Source organism: Nycticebus coucang, chromosome 1 (genome assembly GCF_027406575.1).
Source record: "Nycticebus coucang isolate mNycCou1 chromosome 1, mNycCou1.pri, whole genome shotgun sequence".
NCBI classification, from domain to species: Eukaryota; Metazoa; Chordata; class Mammalia; order Primates; family Lorisidae; genus Nycticebus; species Nycticebus coucang.
This window is the reverse complement of record NC_069780.1, coordinates 95,020,144-95,037,470: the sequence shown is the minus strand read 5'-3', so window position 1 is coordinate 95,037,470 and position 17,327 is coordinate 95,020,144.

Genomic DNA, 17,327 nt, shown 5'->3' with positions numbered 1-17,327 from the left:
CTTTATGGCCCTCAGTAGAGTGCCGTGGCATCACACAGCTCACAGCAACCTCCAACTCCTGGGCTTTAGGCGATTCTCTTGCCTCAGCCTCCCGAGTAGCTGGGACTACAGGCGCCCGCCACAACGCCCAGCTATTTTTGGTTGCAGTTCGCCAGGGGCCGGGTTTGAACTCACCACCCTCAGTGTATGGGGCCGGCACCTTACCGACTGAGCCACAGGCCCCGCCCCTAGTTTTCCTATTTTTAGTAAAGACTGTGTCTTGCTCTTGTTTGGGCTGGTCTCCAACTCCTAGGCTCAAGCAATTGTCCCCACTCCCCTTCCCAGAGGGCTGGGATTATGGATGTGAGCCACCGAAGCCAGCCTTAAGTATTTTTTTTTTTTAATGATTCTCACCCTTGTAGTGACAATTCCACAGGAAAAAAGCCCTCAAGATATAGCCAGGCGTTGTGGCGGGCGCCTGTAGTCCCAGCTACTCAGGAGGCTGAGGCAGGAGAATCGCCTAAGCCCAGGAGTTGGAGGTTGCTGTGAGCTGTGTGACGCCTAGGCACTCTACCCAGGGCAATAAAGTGAAACTCTGTCTCTACAAAAAAAAAAAAAAGCCCTCAAGATAATATTCTAGGCTCAGCGCCTGTGGCTCAAGAGGCTAAGGCACTAGCCACATACACCTGAGCTGGCGGGTTCTAGTCTAGCCCGGGCCTGCCAAACAACGATGGTTGCAACCAAAAAATAGCCGGGCATTGTGGTGGGCACCTATAGTCGCAGCTACTTGGGAGGCGGAGACAGGAGAATCGCTTGAGCCCAGGAGTTGGAAGTTGCTGTGAGCTGTGAGACAAACAGCACTCTACTCAGGGCAACAGCTTGAGGCTCTGTCTCACACGCATGCACACACACACACACACAAAAGATAATATTCTAGTATATTATTCTGTTTTCTCCTGAGCCTTACTATTTTATCTTAAGCTCTTAAACATCTTTATTAGATAATTACACCTTACTTCATGGTCAGTTTTCAGAATGCTGAAGGAACTGCTCATCCAGGTGGACAGGAAAATCAAGAATAGGGGTAAATGACTCGACCGTGGCATTTGTCCCTATCTGGAGGTCAAGGGACAATCTCAGATAATTAAATATCTCGGTGAAGAGGAAATCTCCACAGCTTCCTACATTTTATAGTTCTGTCCCCTGAAAGATCTTTATTGTGTCAATCAATCAATTCCTGTGCTAATTAAAACCAGTGATTTTTTTTTTTTCCTCTTCACTGCTGACAAGTAAGGAGTATTCTTCTGCTTGGCTATCTGATCTTTCAAAAATCTCATCCTGCCCTAGGGAATCTTGAGCACACCCTTTCTCCTATCTCAAACAATCCCTGACAATTACCTCTTCCAAATCCTAAATCCCCAGTCTTCTTTGAATAGATTACATTCATTTCTGTGATTCCCTCCTTGCCCCAGGCAGCTTCCTTTTCTCCTCCAAACTCTTCCTACTCAATCTTCCCTTCTCTTCCAAACCTTGGTGCAGGCAAGATCGGTGAGGATACCACCCATTATTCTATCACTACTGTCACCTCTGAGCTTCATACTTCCTTAATTTATTTATTTGGAAAGGCAATTGTTGCAATCTTTGCATCAGAGGGCACAGTTCTCAGGTTGTGAAGTCTCTAAAACCCTATCTTAGTTTTAAAGTAAATTCTTAACTCTAGAAGACTCAATATTTTAAAGTAATTCTAAAGGCAGGGCCCTGTGGCTCACACCAGTAATCCCAGCACTCTGGGAGGCCAAGGCTGGTGGGTTGCTTGAGGTCAAGAATTCAAGATTAGCCTGAGCGAGAGGGAGACCCGCATCTCTACTGAAAATAGAAAAACTAGCCAGGTATTGTGGTGGGCACCTATAGTCCCAGCTACTAGGGAGACTCAGGCAGAAGGATTGCTTGAGCCCAGGAGTTTGCTTAAAATGATGCCATGGCACTTTAGCCAGGGCAACACAGTGATACGGTCTCAAAAAATAATAATAATTCTGGGGCAGCGCCTGTGGCTCAGTCGGTAAGGCGCCGGCCCCATATACCGAGGGTGGCGGGTTCAAACCTGACCCCTGCTAAACTGCAATCAAAAAATAGCCAGGCCTTGTGGCAGGCACCTGTAGTCCCAGCTACTCAAGAGGCTGAGGCAAGAGAATCGCTTAAGCCCAGGAGTTGGAGGTTGCTGTGAGCTGTGTGATGCCACGGCACTCTACCGAGGGCCATAAAGTGAGACTCTGTCTCTACAAAAAAAAAAAAAAATTCTAAAAACATTGCAAAAAATTGCACTAACCTCTTCGTGTGTCCAATAATCCTGTGATTATTAGATATAGTATGGGACTATAGGTGCCCACCACAATGCCTGGCTAGTTTTTCTATTTTTAGTACAGATGGGATCTCCCTCTTGCTCAGACTGGTCTTTAAGTCTTGAGTAGAATCAGGATACATCTACAGATGGGAAAGCAGATGATACAGAAAGTAATTGAGGATGAGCGCTGAGTGCAGAAAATTGCAGTTATGGGATTTGAATCCCAGCCTGTCTGTTGCCAAATTTCATGCCCCTTCCCTACTGTACTCCCTTGTTCCAATTAAGTGTTAACCAAAAAGTTTTGCCAGTTTATTTAAAAATAAAAATACCTCAAACTGGGCAGCATCTGTGGCTCAGTCGGTAAGGCGCCGGCCGCATATACCAAGGGTGGCGGGTTCAAACCCAGCCCCGGCCGAACTGCAACAAAAAAATAGCCGGGTGTTATGGTGGGCGCCTGTAGTCCCACCTACTCGGGAGGCTGAGGCAAGAGAATCGCTTAAGCCCAGGAGTTGGAGGTTGCTGTGAGCTGTGTGAGGCCACGGCACTCTACCGAGGGCCATAATGTGAAACTCTGTCTCTACAAAAAACAAACAAAAAAACAAACAAAACCCCTTAAATTTGCATTGAAATTTATCATGAGATGCTTTTGTAGGTCTAGTGTAATAACATTATAGAAAACACACTGGGCAGTGCCTATGGCTCAGTCGGTAAGGCGCCGGCCCCATATACCGAGAGTGGCGGGTTCAAACCCAGCCCCGGCCAAACTGCAACAAAAAAATAGCCAGGCGTTGTGGCGGGCGCCTGTAGTCCCAGCTGCTCAGGAGGCTGAGGCAAAAGAATCGCTTAAGCCCAGGAGTTGGAGGTTGCTGTGAGCTGTGTGAGGCCACAGCACTCTACTGAGGGCCATAAAGTGAGACTCTGTCTCTACAAAAAAAAAAAAGAAAAAAGAAAACACAGATAATTTTAATGTGTTCAACTTTTTTACACAGAAAAGCTTTTGATTAAAAAGGATTACTTATAAAGCATGGGTTTTTTTTTCACTGCCAAAGAACAAATACAATCATGAATGAGTCATAGTTCTGACTATTTCATAATCTTGAATTGTCCTCTCCTTTTTTTTTTTTTTGCAGTTTTTGGCCAAGGCTGGGTTTGAACCCACCACCTCCTGTATACAGGGCTGGCGCCCTACTCCTTGAGCCACAAGGTGCTGCCGTGGCCTTTTCTTTTGGTTAGCTACCTTCTTCTCACCACTGCCCCCAGGGCAGCACAGCCTCTGGGTGGAATGAATATGTTGGCTAATGCCAAATGAGGTCGTGTTTGTTATTTCTGGACCCCACTGGCCACCTCCTCTCATTTCAGAAAGGACCAGAACTAAGTGGGGGAGAGGGCTTGTGGTGTGTACCCCATTGTTTTTCTTCCTCAGGAAAGATCACCTTCTTTGAAGGCAGCTCCATGAGATTCAGGGGCTTCCCTGTCACTGGAGAACGTCCCTTGCTCTGGAGGGCCAGGAGTCATGTTCAACTCTCCTTCCTCACCTAAGAAAGCATTAATATTTAAGAATCAAGCATTTAGCCAGGTGCTAGCACTCTAGGAGGGTGAGGCGGGAGGATTGCCTGAGCTCAGGAGGTGAAGACCAGACCGAACAAGAAGAGTGAGATCCCATATCCACTAAAAATAGAAAACTACCTGATGTAGTGGTGAGTGCCTGTAGTTTCAGCTCTTCTAGAGGCTGAGGCAGGATTTCTCTAGCCCAGTGAAAGGTTAGGGAGCCAAAGATGAAAGATTATTCCATGGTACAAGAGGACAAGAAAATAGAGGTCCGGTTTGTGCAATTAAAATGGCTTTACTCCACCTGAGTGCAAGTGAGGTAATATTTCCAACGGGGAAGAAATCCACACTTGGGTAATGGCGATCAGGAGTTTTTAAAGGTCAGGAAGGGCGGGGTTGGGACAGTCCCTTTCCTGGGTTGGACATCTGTTATAAGGGTGGAAGTTGGTGCATTTACCTTTCCCAGATGGGACATCTGGTGGGGTAGGGTAGGGCGTTGACCCATTCACCTTTCTTAGTGGGACATCTGGTGGGAGAGGGTAGGGTGTTGATTCTTTTAGGTGAGTCCACCCTATTTGGGCAGGGTCTGACCCTATCACCCAGGAATTTGAAGTTGCTGTGAGCTATGACACCATGCCACTGTACTCAGGGTGACAGAGTGAGACCTTGTTTCAAAGAAAAAAAAAAAAAGAGTCAAACATTTGGCTTGGTGCCTGTAGTACAGTGGTTAAGGTGCTGGCCCCATGCACCGAGGCAGGCGGGTTCGAACCCGGCCTGGGCCTGCTAAACAACAATGACAACTGCAACCAAAAAATAGCCAGGAGTTGTGGTGGGCACCTGTAGTCCCAGCTACTTGGGAGGCTGAGGCCAGGGAATTGCTTAAGCCCAAGAGTTTGAGGTTGCTGTGAGCTGTGACACCGCAGCACTTTACCGAGGGTGACCTAGTGAGACTCTGTCTCAAAAAAAAAAGAATCAAATATCTGTGGTTTGCCTCAGTGGTACTATAGTGGCCCATTCGACATTGTTAATACTTATATTTTATATATTATATATATATATATATTTTTTTTTTGATACAAAGTCGCATTCTGTAATCCTGGCAGAGTGAGTGCCTTGGCATCATAGCTCACAGAAACCTCAAACTTCTGAGTTCAAGCATTCCTCCTGTATTAGCCTCCAGAGTAGCTGGGATTATAGGCCCCTGCCAGGACACCTGGCTAATTTTTCTATTTTTAATGGAAACACAGTCTTGCTCTTGGTCAGGCTGATCTTAAACTCCTGAGCTCAAGCAATCCACCTGCCTCGGCCTCCCTGTGTGTTAGGATTACAGTCGTGAGCCACCACTCCTGCTGTTCTGGTAAATATTTACTCTTTTTTTTTTTTTTTTTTGTAGAGACAGAGTCTCACTTTTATGGCCCTCAGTAGAGTGCCGTGGCCTCACACAGCTCACAGCAACCTCCAACTCCTGGGCTTAAGCGATTCTCTTGCCTCAGCCTCCCGAGTAGCTGGGACTACAGGCGTCCACCACAACGCCTGGCTATTTTTCTGTTGCAGTTTGGCTGGGGCTGGGTTTGAACCCGTCACCCTCGGTATATGGGGCCGGCGCCTTACCGACTAAGCCACAGGCGCCGCCCTGTTCTGGTAAATATTTAAACTCAACGTATCTAACTTGCTTTATATTGACTTTTTCTAAAGAAAGATAATCCTTATAGGTAAGAATTCCAATGGGATGAAGAGACACGGAGAGGTCCTAGCATAGAATCGGGTTGAGGGTCCAAAGAAAGTAGAGGCCAGTCCAAGAACAGGGAAATACTTTAATAATGGGAAAAGGGGAATGAAGGCTGACCAGCTCAGCTCCCCATGCAGATGCAAAAGGCTTTTATTAGCCTCATCAAGTCTGGCTCTTCCCTAGTGTGGGAGGGTTGGGAGTATTCTTAAGATTAGGAACTGGATATGGGTAAGATCTTTGGCCTGGAGGCCTTCAGGAATCTGAGGAGGAGATTGCTTGTTTCTATCCTGATTTTCTGAAATGGCTGCACTCCTGTCAGGGTTATAAGAATTCCTTTCCCACAGTCACTTTGTCTCACTTATCTCTACACCAGGACAAGCCCCTTCTGTTTTGTCTAGAGAGAATAACCTTCAGAAAAACAAATTGGGCTGGCTTTGGTGGAAATCCCTTGATGCTGAACAAATCAAGTTAAATTTTCTTCACCAAGGGTCACGCATTGAGGAAAGCATCACATCTAACCGATGAAGTTAGACTGAAGTGCGTTTAGATTCAGCCTTGCCACTTAATGGCCATGACCTTCACCAAGTCACCAGATACTGAGCTTCAACTACAAAGGGAGTAATTATAGCTGTTGGGTAGTCAGGTGGGAACGACTCTTCTGGGGAAGGAGAAAAAGGCAGGGCCCCCAGGTTGCCATCATGCTGCTGCCTACCTTACTTTTGTCCCAAGTGATTGCTCACATCTGGGGAGGAGGGAACATTCTATCAATCTATCAATCAGAACTTCCCTGCCAACTGCAAAAGAATGTAGGAGACTCTCTAGCCTGACAACAGGTACAACAGAGTCTTGTATCATGTGGCCCATCCCCCACCCCATGGCTCTCAAAGGGAGGACCCACGGGAGGTTCCGCATGTCCCGGAAGACTCTGGTTCCAAGGTGACCTCTGAATCAATCAGGAGGTAGGGCTGGTGGTATTGACAGAGGATACCTGGGAAAAGTGAGGTCTGAGAGAACTGAGGTCTTCTCACAGAGGCCCCAAGAACATACTGCAAGATCCTCCCCATGGTGACTCCTATAAAAGAGAACCCTGGCCAAGGTCAAGGCCTCTTGGCCTACTTGCCCTGGCAATGGGTTCCCTTTCACTGTCTATGGTGAATGTATCTTGTTCTGTAAGCCTCTACCTTGGTCTTACTCCGTAAATCTGTCTTTCTCTTCCACAATAAACTTTGTTTTATGCTTACCTTACTTTGGGGTGTCTGGTCATTTTTCAACCAAGACAGCTCCAAGAACCAGGGGCCCAGGTACCTGTCTGAAACAATTTAGGACACACACAGATGCCTTGAAATCCACATGGTTTGCAAATCTGTGAGCCTGACATTAAGAGAGGATACTTGGAAAAAATAAGGTCTAAAAGAACAGAGGTCTTCTCAAGGAGACCCCGAGGATACTCTTGCAAAGTCCTCCCTCTGGTGACTCAGTTCTTAGGAATTTGCAAAATCTTAACTTCCTGGAACCTGGAGGCTGATGCTTGCTTCCGTTTCTGAGAAAGCCCATGGTTCTGTAAAAGCCTGAGCCCACTTCTCCAGCTTGATTCAAACGGACAATTAGAAAGGTACCTGTGGGCCAGAACTTTTTGGCTGGGGATAAAAAGGAGAAGATTGAACCAGTTAGGGAGCACAGCCATTTTGAATTCTTCTGTTGCTCCACCGGCTGAAATAAAGCTCTTCCTCTTTTAAATGCGGTGTTTGGATGTTCTTTCTACTGGACCTCCTCTTCCTGCAACAACACGAGTGGTTGTATAGAACATGCACAGGGACAAAAAAATGGTAAAGAGAACAGAAATTTCTCTCACTTTGAATGAGGACTCTTTTCTTCCTCTGCTCATCCTCAAAAGTCATTCTTTTGAGCAGTCAAGAGCATTACCTTGGGCCAGGCAGGGTGACTCTAGCCTATAATCCTAGCACTCTGGGAGGCCGAGGCTGGAGGATTGCTTGAACTCCCAGGAGTTTGAGACTAGCCTGAGCAAGAGTGAAACCCCATTTCTACTAAAATAGAAAAAAAACTAGCTGGGCACCTATAGTCTCAGCTACTCAAGAGGCTGAGGCAGGAGGACTGCTGAGCCCAACAGTTTGAGGTTGCTGTGAGCTATGATGCCATGGCACTCTACCCAGGGTGACAGAGTGAGACTCTCAAAGAAAAAAAAAAAAAGAAAAAGAGCATCATTTTTATAAATAAGGGGGATGCAACTGGAATAATGATAGAGGTGGGACACGTGTGTTACTGAAATATGGGGAATAAAGACCTTTGTGATGCCCCTTTTAGGGTTTTTTTGTTTATTAATACACAGATTAATAAAGTAGTAAGTCTATAATTGATATTGAGGCATATATTCAGTTTTTATTAAAGTGATGTTTATCCTAAATCTTTGAGAGCTCTCTGTATATTATATGTCCTTAGGCAAAATTTTTTCAACATCATCATAGTTTAATTCAATAATAAAGCTATACCACAAATACAGTAATATCTACTTGCTACTCACTCTTATTAGAAGATACACATTCTTGGGTGGCGCCTGTGGCTCAAGGAGTAGGGCACCGGTCCCATATGCCAGAGGTGGCGGGTTCAAACCCAGCCCCGGCCAAGAACCAAAAAAAAAAAAGAAGATGCGCATTCTTTTATTTTATTTTAATTTTTTTGAAACAGAGTCTCACTCTCATTCTGGCTAGAGTGCTGTAGCCACAGCTTTCCTCATAGCAACCTCAAATTCCTGGGTTCAAGTGATCCTCCTGCCTCAGCCCCCTGAGTAGCTGGGACAAGTGCCTGCCACCATGCCCAGCTAGTTTTTCTATTTTTAGTAGAGATGGGGGTCTCACTTTTTCTATTTTTGGTAGAGACAGGGTCTCTCTTGCTCAGGCAGGTTTTTTTATTTGTTTTTTTTTTTTTTTTTTTTTTTTTTTGTAGAGACAGAGTCTCACTGTACCGCCCTTGGGTAGAGTGCCGTGGCGTCACACGGCTCACAGCAACCTCTAACTCTTGGGCTTACGCGATTCTCTTGCCTCAGCCTCCTGAGCAGCTGGGACTACAGGCGCCCGCCACAACGCCTGGCTATTTTTTGTTGTTGTTGTTGCATTTTGGCTGGGGTTGGGTTTGAACCCACCACCCTCAGCATATGGGGCCGGCGCCCTACTCACTGAGCCACAGGCGCCGCCCACTCAGGCAGGTTTTGAACTCTTCACCTTAAGTGATCCTCCTGCTTTGGCCTCCCAGAGTGCTGAGATTATAGGCCTGAGCCACTGTACCTGGCCAGAGGATGTGCATCTTTATACCACCATGTGAAACAAAGAATCCAAAAGCTATTCCATACCTTAAATCCACATTAAATCCATTTGAGACTTAAGACATCTTTTAGAACCTGGAAGTATACTTGTTAAGCCAGCAACATTAATTCAAACAGAAAATTTTTTGTTGTGAAGATATTTTCACAAAATCAAGGTGTTAGTCTTCCAGAGTTTGAGGCTGTGGAGGTTATTTATGGAGTGTACTACCACCAGAAACAGTTTCAATGTCCTAGTTGGAGTGAGAGGCAGGGTGGGTAAGAATCCAGATAAATCAATAAACCAGCCTTGGCCATTTCCCCTCCAAGCATGGAGTGGAAAATCCATCCCCAAATCCACCTGCAAGGTTAGTTCTAATAGTGTATGTAAACAAAAGCTTTTCCTTCACATGCTCTGTCCTTTTACTAAACTTGACCTCTGCTTCCTACCTGCCACAGCTCAGCATGGGTAGAATCCATTTCTCTGCAGTGTTGGTGCAAAATTCAACAAAAAAGTGGTAAAGATTTTTTTGGCTTTTTCTGTAAACATGGGTAAAGTGAATTTATTGATTAGGGAAAGAGTGCAAGTTACTAAGGTAAAAGCAACACAGAGGTAGAACACATCAGGACCCCCCCACCACCAGAGTAAGAAGTATTTAAATTTAACTAGGTAATCATTAGAGGTAATGAAGTATTCATCAGTTGCAAACTGTGGCCTGCTCCCTAATCATGAAATATATTTATTTATTTATTTATTATTATTTTTTTTTTTTTTTGCAGTTTTTGGCTGGGGCTGGGTTTGAACCCGCCACCTCCGGCATATGGGGCTGGTGCCTTACTCCTTTGAGCCACAGGGCCTCCCTATTTATTTATTTTTAGAGACAGAGTCTCACTGTATCGCCCTTGGTAGAGTGCTGTGGTGTCATAGCTCACAGCAACCTCCAACTCTTGGGCTTAGGTGATTTTCTTGCCTCAGCCTCCTGAGTAGCTGGGACTACAGGCGCTTGCCACAAAGCCCTGCTATTTTTTGTTGCAGTTTGTCCCAGGCTGGGTTCGAACCCGCCACCCTCGGTATATGTGGCCAGTACCTTACCCACTGTCATAGTGAAATATCTTTAATCATCAAGAAAATGGAAGCAGGCTTGGTTCCTGTAGCTTAGTGGCTAGGGTGCCGGCGGCCACATGCACTGGGGCTGGCAGGTTCAAACCCAGCCCAGGCCTACTAAACAACAATGGCAACTACTACAACAACAACAAAGACAATAGCCACGCGTTGTGGCAGGAGCCTGTAGCCCCAGCTATTTGGGAGGCTGAAGCAAGAGAATCACTTGAGCCCAAGAGTTGAGGTCGCTGTGAGCTGTGACTCCACAGCACTCTACCGAGGATGACATAGTGAGACTGTCTCAAAAATAAGTAAATAAATAAAAGAAAGAAAATGGAAACAAATAGGAATTATAGAAAAGTAGTAAAATCATATGTGGAAGTCAGATCTTATGGATATAGCTCTCTAGAAAAAAATCTTATAAACACCAATGCTAGTAAACATTTCAAGACTAAAACTAAATAGGCTCAGTGCCTGTAGCTCAGCGGTTAGGGCACTGGCCACATATACCGGGCCTGGCGTTTCAACCCAATCCAGGCCTGCCAAAACGACAATGCCAGCTACAACCAAAAAATAGCTGGGTGTTGTGGCGGGCACCTGTAGTCTCAGCTACTTGGTAGACTGAGGCAAAAAAATTGCTTAAACCCAAGAGTTTGAGGCTGCTGTGACCTGTGATGCCCCGGCACTGTACCAAGGGTATAGTAAGTCTCTTTCTCAAAAAAAAAAAAAATACTAAACTAAATAAACCATTTCTGCTATCCAAGCCTGTTTTCTGAGATTTAGTAATTTACACAGGATGCTTCTATGTTTATGTGCTTGTTCAGTTTCTTTCTTTTTTCCCCAAAACATAATTCCCAGGTAAAGTTGTCTGTAAATAATTTTAGATGACTATCCCATTTGGAGGTATGGGAGGTTAAATTTGGTAGAAATATCAATAGGTTATATGTATTAATCACAGTTTATATGATGTGACTATGAATAAAAATGTTCCCTTTGTATTATTAAGTCTTAAATTTTTAAGCTGGTGTCGACTGATCATTACCACATCAGTAAATCTAATACTTGAAATTACTGTTAGAGTAATTGAATGCTAGATTCTACAATCCTTCCTAGAAGTAGTTTGGTAGAATGCAGGGACTGGTTAAACATTTTGGTGATTACAATTTTGAAAGAAAGTAAATAGTATTATTACTGCCAATTAATTTATTCTTTAGCCTGAAACTATTTCCATGTACATTATGATTCTAATTACAAACTCCATGGAGAATAAAAATTACCTATTATTCTACCAGCTTACTATACAGGTATCTGACTCCTAATTCAGATTTTGGTTTTATTTTATTTTATTTTATTTTATTTTATTTTATTTTATTTTTTGAGACAGAGTCTCACTTTGTCATCCTTGGTAGAGTGCTGTGGAGTCACAGCTCACAGCAACCTACAGTTCTTAGGCTTAGGTTATTCTCTTGCCTCAGCCTCCCGAGTAGCTGGGACTACAGGCCCCCACCACAATGCCTGGCTATTTCTTTGTTGCAATTTGGCTGGGGCTGGGTTTGAACCCGCCACCCTCAGTACATGGGGCTGGCACTCTACTTACTGAGCCACAGGCAGGGCCCTCTTTCTTTCTTCCTTTCTCTCTCTCCCTCTTTTTCTCTCTCTTTCCCTTCCTCCCTTCTCTTCTTTTCTTTTTCTTTTTCGATACTGAACCTCACTTTGTCACACTGGGTAAAGTGCTGTTGCATCATAGCTCACAGCAACCTCAAACTCTTGGGCTCAAGCAATCCTCCTGCCTCAGCCCCCTGAATAACTGGGACTATAGGCACCTGCAACATGCCCAGCTAGTTTTTCTATTTTTAGTGGAGATGGGATCTCACTCTTGCTCAGGCTTATCTGGATCTGAGCTCAAGTGATCCTCTCACCTCAACCTCCCAGAGTACTGGAATTACCGGCGTGAGCCACTACACCCGGCCAGGAATTCTATTCTAGGACAAAATTATTTTATGAGACTAATGACAGCTTCGAGCAACCCTAGAATAGTTTTGACACAGAATTTATCCCAGAAAGAACATATAGTGGTATGTTTTGCATGACAAAAGAGTAAGATTTACCTTTCCCCTACAAGAGAGGGACCCCTCCCTGAATTAGGAAATCAGAGGACACAATGTTTATTTTTCAAAGAATAACTAAAAATATCTTCCCTCTTCATTAAACGAGTATGAATTCCTACTGGTTTCAGATTTTCTCACCAGATTCTGGGTACACACACAAGCATCCCTGTAGGGAAGGCTCCTGCAGATGTGGACAGATTCTTGTATCTGACTTAATTTTGTTCCCAATTTTCAACTATTCATGAGAGTCTTCCTGTTTGGCCATTAGAAGTTAACTATGTATTTCCATGTGGGTAAAAGTGAGAGCCACGTCCCCCTCTCAGTCTCCTGAAGACAGGTGATAGGAACTAACAGATTCTTACCAGTGGCTTTCTACTTTAAGAAATAAAAGCCACAGCAGGGGATGGTGACTCACACCTGTAATCCCAGCACTCTGCAATTTTGCTTTCCCTGCCACCCCTTTTCCTGGTGGTTTGAATCAAATAACTTTGAGCTCAGGGGTTCCAGACCAGCCTGAGACCTCATCTCTTCGAAAAATAGAAAAACTAGCTGGGCTTGGTGGTGGACACCTGTAGTCCCAACTACTCAGGAGGCTGATGCAGGAGGATCCTTTGAACCGAGGAGTTTGAGGTTTCTGTGAGCTATGATGCCACGGCACTCTACCCAGGTGACAGAATGAGACTGTCTCAAAAATAAAAATAGAATAGAATAAAATAGAATGAAATGAAATACTGCAATACTGACAAGGCTATGAATAAGAGGTTCAAAGGACTGTGAACCTTATGAAAAGAGGAACTTAATGCTCCAAAGAGCTCTGGAAGTGTTTCCCAGAGACGACCAAACTGAGAAGGCAGGAAAAGGCGTGGCAGGGAAAGCAAAATTGCCCTTCACCTCAAGGTATCCTTCAGTAGTTTCTAAGATCCGTTTATAGAGGTAATTTTGCTGGGCAAATAGATAAATGAAACCAATCTTATGATGATTGGTGCTTTGAAGAGAAACTTGTATTAACAAGCACAGAACAAATGCATCCTTTGTTTCTTCCTATCGTCTAGATGTTTTGTCTTGTTCTTACAAAAGTTAGTATTTTATAAGGTGCTTTCCATGGCTCCACCGTTGGCATTCCCGTCTATGTGACTTGATGCAGAAGGCAGGGATTGCACAAGGGCAGTAGTTCTATACTTAAACTACCTGAAAGCTTTGTATTCATAAAGGCAAACTTAAAAACAGGCTTTCCCAAACTTTTATGTTAGTGTACTCTTGTTATACAATTGTAGCAAATTTTACCTTGGGTAGAATGCCGTGGTGTCACAGCTCACTGCAATCTCAAACTCTTGGGCTTAAGTGATCTTCCTGCCTCAGCCTCCTGAATAGGTGGGACTATAGACGCCTGCCACAAAGTCTGGCTAGTTTTCCTATTTTTAGAAAATAGTTTTAGTTTCCTATTTTTAGGTCTAACCCTTGCTCAGGGTGGTCGTTAACTCCTGAGCTAAAGTGATCTACCTACCTTGGCCTTCCAGAATGTTAGGATTACAGGTGTAAACCACCAGGCCTGGCCCCATTGTATGTTTTAAATTGGAGTGGTATGGCTGTTTCCACAAGCCAAGTTCTCCTAAACATCATAAACAACACTGATTACATTTTTATATATTCAAAAGTATGGGCAGGGCATGGTGGCTTGTGCTTATAATCCTAAACTTTGGGAGGCTCAGGAGGGAGGATCCCTTGAGCCTGAGAGTTTGAGGTTACAATGAGCTACAATGGTGCCACTGTAATCCAGCCTGAGTGACACAGAGCAAGAGCCTGTCTCAAGGGAAAAAAAAGTATGAAGAGTTCAGAGACATTTGAGTTGAAAGGTGTTAATACATTAGGAAATAATTAGCTTCCTAGTTATAAGAAGTGCTGGGCTGCAGACTTGACCTGGGTATGAGCTGGAAGATGCAGACACCCAGGAGGCATCTTTTCAGCACCTGCCAAAGAAACTGACATCACACTATAAGACTTTTTTTTCCTTTGGTCAGGCTGGTCTCGAACTCCTGAGTTCAAGGGATCCTCCTCCTCAGCCTCCCAAGATACTGGGATTACAAAGCATGAGCCACAGTGTCCAGCCATACCCGTATTATTTTGATGAATCACTTCCTATATAATTATTTTCTTTTTGTAGGTCTTTTGCAGGCTTCTTGAAGTGGCATAATGGCCAGACATGTCATCAATGATGATGACTGGGAGCCAGGTGGATTGCTGAGTTCAAAAGTTCAAAACCAGCCTGAGCAAGAACGAGACCCTGTCTCTACTAAAAATTAGAAAAATAAGCCAGGCATGGTGGCAGGAGCCTATAGTCTCATCTACTCAGAAGGCTGAGGCAGGAGGATCGCTTGAGTCCAGGAGTTTGAGGTTGCTGTGAGCTATGACACCATGGCACTCTACTCAGGGTGACAGAGTGAGAGTCTGTCTCAAAAAAAAAAAAATAGAAAAAACATAACCCCCCCCACAAAAAAAACAAAAAACATGCTATTCATTTCAATTAGTGAAACAAGTAGAAAAGAAACATCTATAATTCCAATATTGTGAGCAGATAGTTCTGTGAGCACTGGAGGACTGCTTCAAGTCCATAAGCACAATGGAGGCCACCAAAGGGTAAGTTGAGGGGAAGAAAGAGTTCATTTGTCCAAAAACTTAGAGATGCCAGTGAGGGCTGATTTGCCATTCAGAATTATCTTCTTTAACTCTGTTCAATTGTCATTTATAATTATAAATTCATATAAATATGAAAAATTTTATAAATATATAATTATAAATTCATATAAATATGAAAACAAAACAAAACAAAAGGGATGCTGACTTGGACCTTGTCAGAGGCTCTGGTGGGGCTCACTGATTTTTTTTTTTTTTTTTTATTGTTGGGGATTCATTGAGGGTACAATAAGCCAGGTTACACTGATTGTAATTGTTAGGTAAAGTCCCTCTTGCAATCATGTCTTGCCCCCATAAAGTGTGACACACACCAAGGCCCCACCCCTCTCCCTCCGTCCTGGGGCTCACTGATTCTTATTCACTCATCAATGGCCTTGTAATCCTTCTAGCTTTCTGTTACCAAACCTTGAAAACTCCCTCCTTCCCAACATCATAAGCACAGGTCCCTTGCTAGATTTTGCATTTCCTTGGCTCTTAGTGTTCTCAAGTGTCCTTCATTTAAATCTAGAGTTTGATCTTAGTGCAAAGCTGCATTTTTCCATATGTAGCCATGTCTGCTACAGGCAATATATTTTTCTTTAAAAACAAACAAAGAGACACCTCACTTTGCCAAAATCATGTACTAAAAATAATAGCGATTCTGTAAGTGTTGGGCCAGAACAGTCAATCCCTATGCAACTTAAACCAGATGCTTATAAAAATGTTAACAACCTTTTAAAAAAAGAGAGCCACATGCGGAATCAAAGACATTTGAACTTCTAACAACAAAAATATAAGCACAGGGCAGCTATTGATTCAGCTTTTACCAGAAGTGAAAGTTATTGGACAGGAGGTTGGGAAAGAGTTGAGGCTGACAAGTTACCTGGCAAGGGCAAAAGGTGCATAGAGATGGCAAAAGAAGCATCTGGTCACCCTGGGCCATGAAGCATGTGGGCTGAATGGTCTTCAAGGTGGCAGACAGATTACCACACCGATGGCTCATGAAATTGGCTCCAAATTTGGTTCTTTCTTGGAACCCAACGTCCATGTGTGCAAAAAATGTCTTGTTTGAACCAGTGTGATTTTTTTTGTCATACTAAAACAATTGCCTCACTTTGCATTATAGAAATATGCTGCTTTGAGCCCTGCAGTTGATTTCTTTTTCTCTTTTCTTTCTTTCTTTCTTTTTTTTTTTTTTTTGTTCTTGTTGCAGTTGTCATTGCTGTTTTAGCTGGCCAGGGCCAGGTTTGAACCTGCCACCCTGGGTATATGGAGCTGGTGCCCTACCCACTGAGCCACAGGCACCACTCTCTGCAGTTGATTTCTTTTTTTGTTTTTGTTTTATTGAAACAGTCTCACTCTCACCCTGAGTAGAGTGCCATGGTGTCATTATAGCTCACAGCAACCTCAAACTCCTGGGCTCAAGCCATCCTCTTGCCTCAGCCTCCCAAGGAGCTGGGACTACAGGTACCTGCTACCACACCCGGTTACTTTTTCTATTTTCATTTATTTATTTATTTAGAGACAGAATCTCACTACATCACCCTCGGTAGAGTGCTGGGACATCACAGCTCACAGCAACCTCAAACTCTTGGGCTTAAGTGATTTTCTTGCTTCAGTCTTCCAAGTAGCTGGGACTACAGGTGCCCACCACAATGCCCAGGTATTTTTTGGTTGTAGTTGTCATTGTTGTTTGGCAGGCCCGGGCTGGATTCAAACCTGCCAGCTTTGGTGTATGTGGCTGGTGCCCTAGCCACTAAGATATAGACACCGAGCCAGTTTTTCTATTTTTAGTAGAGATGGAGTCTTGCTTTTGGGCAGGCTGGTCTTGAACTTCTGATCTCCAGAGATCCTTCTGCTTCAGCCTCCTAGAATGCTGGGATTATAGGTGTGAGCCACCGAGTGGTCCAAGATACCACTTTTTGGTGAGAGATAAAGAGTCTTATGAATAAATATTAAGGTTTTCTTTTTTTTTTTTTTCTGAGACAGAGTCTCAAGCTGTCTCTACCTTGGGTAGAGTGCTGTAGCATCATAGCTCACAGTAACCTCCAACTCTTAGGCTCACAAGATCCTCTTGCCTCAGTTTTTTTCTATTTTTAATAGAGATGGGGTCTCTTTTTTGCTAAGGCTGATCTTGAACTCATGAGTTCAAGCAATCCACCCTCCTTGGCCTCCTAGAGTGCTAGGATTACAGATATGAGCCACCGAACCTGGCCAAGGTTTTCTTAAGAAAAGCAGAAAAATGACGTCATTATTAAAAAGATGAGGAAGCAATCTGTGTCCACATAAGCATCAATTTTATTAAACATAAATTACTAGTCTAATGTGGAATGATAACTTATTTTCTAATCTACGGGGTATATCCTATCATTCAGAACTTAAAATGTGCTTAATAATTTCTGCAGAATTAAATGATACAACTCTGAAGCTGGGCAAGGTGGCTCACACCTGTAATCCCAGCACTCTGGGAGGCCCAGGTGGGTGGATCCCTTGAGCTTAGGAGTTCTAGACCAGCCTGAGAAGGAGCCAGATCCCAT